Below are 4,710 nucleotides of genomic sequence, written 5' to 3' on the forward strand. Positions count from 1 at the left end.
GAACTTCAATCTGTTCTTCTATAAAATAAAAATAATACCTACCTCAAAGGGTTGTTGTGAGGACTAAATGGAAAAATGCATTTATTATACATTTAGCAAATACGAGCTCTATTTTCAGTATTATTATTATTTTTATATGTTAATTATTACCATTATTATGATATGGTCTGTCCTGTCAGACAATAGTAATACTACTACTAATAACAATAAGAGTATGACACCTAATTTTTTACTTTAAAAACTGGCCAGCACAACTGCAACGCAAGCATCTGAAAGAAGCCCCCAGGCCTGTGCTTCCCTCTGTGGACTCCAGTTCCAATCCAGAGGCTTCAAGAGTCCGGGAACTTCAAGTTTCTCTTTTTTTTTACACCCTCTTCCCCATGAGCTTCAGGCAGACCTAATACTTCCCAGGCTTAACATCACCTTTCAAGGACTTCCTGGAGAAGGAACTTACTGGAATCAGAAACTCATCTCACTTATCTTTGGATCTCTGACATCTTATGCAGAACTGGACCAGAACACACATGAGGCAAAGGAGGGTCCTGCGGCCAAAAACCTAAGGTGGTGATCGCTCTTGGGCACCAACTCTACACTTCCACCAACCCAAGAGGGAGCACCTCCTAAAATGTTGTGCTCTATGAGCCTCACTTGTGCCACCTGGCTTCTGGCTTTGCTTGGAAGAGCTGCTTCATCAAGATGACACGAATAAATAAATGAAGTAAGAAAAGGATCCCCCAACTCTTCTCTTGTGCAAACTCCCCAGCCTCAGGCCCCCAGATGCTCCTTTGCCGACCTGGATACACACAGGAAGGGAAGATTTTAGGCAAGAAAGATTTTAGGAATCTACCTTACCAACGATAAATGCAAAAATGCCCATTTCTTAAAATCTAAACAGCAGTTCCAGGTTTATCTCTCTTGCCCAGAGTTCCTACTCTAAGCTTCATGGAGTTACTGGTCTTGAGAATTGCAAAACTCAAGTCCAGCCAGAAACATCTGCTGCCATTAAGTAAAAGGCTAACCAGGGAACTGAAAGAGTATAGGTCTCAGCGCTCAGCTCCCCATTTATTAATTTGCAAAGCCTGCTTCCTCCTGCTCCCTCAAATGACTTCCATGTAGAGTCAGGCAGGTCTACATTCCCGTGGGATTTTATTTTCTGTCCCCCAGGACCATTTCTTGCACAACAGACACGTTTCTGAAGGAAAAAAACTTTATTTCCCCTTGACCGTAACCCCTCATTCAATTCTAGCCTCTGCCTTCAACTTCAAGAGCTTTCTTTCCTTGGAGCCATTAGGAACCCAATCCATCCCTTGCACTTCCCATTGTAGCGAGCTTATCTATTCTTGGACACCAAACCGCAACCACGAAATTTGCTTATGGAGTAACACCATGTATTAAAAATTTTCAAAATTTTATCATACATATAATGCATGTGATAAAGTATGCATATATGAAAAAGTAGGTAGAGGATGATAAACCACTCAAATCTCAGTCGTTTGTTGTGCATTTACTATGTGCCAAACCTTATTTCATTTTATCCTGCTACTAATTAACTCAGATCCCCCTCCTACAAAATGTGCTATGTGAACTGCTTTTATGTTATCATCTTCAGATTTAAAGGCATCCATGGCTGTGCTACTCAGGTTACTGGTGCTCCCAGGAGCCCAGGGCCTGAGTTAGTTGCACACTGGAATGAACATCAGCCACTTTTTTCCTACTCAGCATCCATACCCCTGTTTCTGGAAACACTGCCCCAATTTTCTTTTGGAAACCACCTCTCCTCCTCTCACAGACCATGTGCACTGGGTGGGACTGACCCTTCAGTGGTTTCAGAGAATGGGTATGGATTTCAGGTATGGCCCATCAGAATGGTGCCTTGTTTTCTCAGCCCCTGTGGGCAGGCAGTTGAAGCCTGAATGATGAAATGCAGACCCAGGCCACTAGCTGGAATTACAGAAGAGACTTTTCTGCCCAGGATGCCTATAAGCTGAGAATTACTGAGCAGCTACTTTGTCTTCACATAGGAAGACACTGCCTGCAGAAAGTAGACCTGGAGGTGGGGGAGAAAGATTCCTGAACAACTTGTGTGCCCTTCTGGAACCATTTATACAAGAAGTTGGAACTTAACATTATGTAAACCAATTTGTTTTCACTAAAGCCAGTACGTGATATGTGAGACACTCATCCACAATAGTCACTAAAGCAATGATTCAAATCAATTGGAGAGTAGTGACTTCCATAATAATGCAACAACTTGGCCCAGACCAGTTACTGCTCACTGCCTTCACAATCAGATCTGTCATGCATGCAGTCAAGTGATCTGTCCAGATTGACCCCCAAACAGGCTACTGCATATCTCCTCATTCATCATCCCCACATATGTCAGGGTGGGATGGAGTACATCCTGTCCCCTTTCAGGGAGAGAGAGACATCAGCTCAAAAAATATCAGGTTTTTGATTATTCCCTCTTGATGGGACTGACCAGCACATTAAAAAAAATAAAAAAATAAAAAAATAAAAAGTTTTTTAGCCTCTAGTTAAACACTTGAGTGGTAAGAGCAGGGATTCAAACACTGGGATGTTTTATTTTGTGCTCCAGGATGGCAGAGATTAGGTGAGCTGCACCTTCACACCCAGGAGCCGGAGAGGCTAATGAAAGTTGAAATGAGCCAGGAGCCAGCGTGCTGGGCAAGGGGAAGCGGATGGACTGGGGAGAGTGGCAGCGGTGGGGAGCCTCTCGCAGGCAGCCATCTCTAATTGTATGAGCAATAAAGCTGACACTGCAGGGGACTGGAGGCTTGGCACAAGTCGAATGTTGCCTAAGTGAGACTGCCCTGAGTTTTTAAACTTTTCACTTGATCAATAAGACAGAGTCCCAAGACAGAGGTGATGCTGGAACGGCATTTCCATAAATCTTCAGCCCATACGGCAGATTCCGTGAGAAAGTTCCGGAAGCACGGTGATAGCTAAGTGCACAATTGCACCCCTAAAGGATCTGCAGGGAGAGGGGCCCATAGCTCAGCCTCCTCTAATGTGTTTAGCAGATTTCTGGTTCTATTTAGGTCTTTCTCTAAATGGGCATCTTTTCTTTCTCTGTGCTTCTTCAAACTGAAGCATCTCCTGCTGAACGGTGTTAGGGAGAGGCAATGCTGGATCAAGTAACACGTTTTTAATGATGTGAAACAAAGCTTTAATCACCATAGTTATTTACAAAATAATGTCTTCCTTGCATTTGGTTTAATAGCACTTTGTCCACAGCTTTCATCAAAACAACTACCCATCTGACTTATTGGAAGATTATATTAAATGTCAGAAGAGCTCCCCAGACTCATAAAGTGCTTCCTCGCCAATCAGGATTTTTAATTTTGGATGGGGAAATAATAAATACAATAATTATTGAACACTGTGACATTAACTGATAAAGATTCCTGCTTCCCTTGAATTATCAATTTCACATTGGCATAAAAAATAGATTAGTGACAATTTAATCCCACATCTGGTGACCTTTAAGTAATGTTGTAACACTTCACCGCTTTGTCATTAGAATGTCATCAGCCTTCTCTCTAGAAGAAATGATACCTAAATGCTTCATTTTCAAACTGTTTCCAAACTTTGCTGATGTTTAATATCTGGTAACAACACCCAGAAGCACCAGGCAACTTTGTCGGTAGCAATTTTTAAGATAATCCTATTATAATTTACCATATGACAGAGATTAGGTAGAGTCAAAAACTCACAGAACCATAATATACATTGTGTCAGCTGGGAGACGTGCTTGCTGCCGTGCCCTCTGGCGCATAGGTACATTGGTATCAGCATGGGAGGTGTCAACAGGCCAAAGCCATCAAGACTTCAAATGTCCTTCCCTTTCTACTCAAAATTCTACTTCTAGCACCCCAGTCTATAAACATGTTTATCCATGGGCACCAAAGACTTCATTACAGCATTTTCCCTAGTATCAACCATGTACAAAACTATTTTTAAAACCTAAAATTCCATTAAAAGAAGAATGCTTAAATGAATTGGTATACCTGCCTAATGGTGTATGGTGCAGCCCCTAAAACAGAATGAGCTGCCAAACGTTCTGATGTTGTAAAGTCTTCGTGCTGTACTGTTAATACTCCACACCCGACCTATCGGGAAACCTTTTTGGACTTCTTTCAAACTATGACCAGAATCTGACCACCACCACCTCCCATGCTACCACCCTGATTCAAGATACCACCATATCTCACCTGAATGTTTGCAACCGCCTCCTAGTACGTCTCCCGCTTCTGTCTTTTCCCCAGAAAGTCTGCTGTGGACACGGCAGCCAAAGCGATCTTTCCTTTTTTTTTCTTTATTTTTTTTAATATGAAATTTATTGTCAAATTGGTTTCCATACAACACCTAGTGCTCATCCCAACAGGTGCCCTCCTCAATACCCCTCCAAAGTGATCTTTTCTAATGTACTTCAGATCAAGTCTCTGCTTGATGTCAATACCTTATAGTGACTTCCCATTTTATTCAGCATAAAAGCTAAAGTCCTCACATCGGTGTACAAGGCCCTACCTGCTCAACTTAACCCACCCACTCATTGCCTCTCTGTCTTCATATCCCTCTACTGCACCCCCCCTCTGATCTTCATGCACTCCATTTAGCCTGACTTTCTCTCTATTCCTCAATCACACAGAACCCTCGAGGACTTTGCACTGGCTACTCCCTCTGCCTAGA

The sequence above is a fragment of the Panthera leo genome, chromosome B4 (genome assembly GCF_018350215.1).
Source record: "Panthera leo isolate Ple1 chromosome B4, P.leo_Ple1_pat1.1, whole genome shotgun sequence".
NCBI classification, from domain to species: Eukaryota; Metazoa; Chordata; class Mammalia; order Carnivora; family Felidae; genus Panthera; species Panthera leo.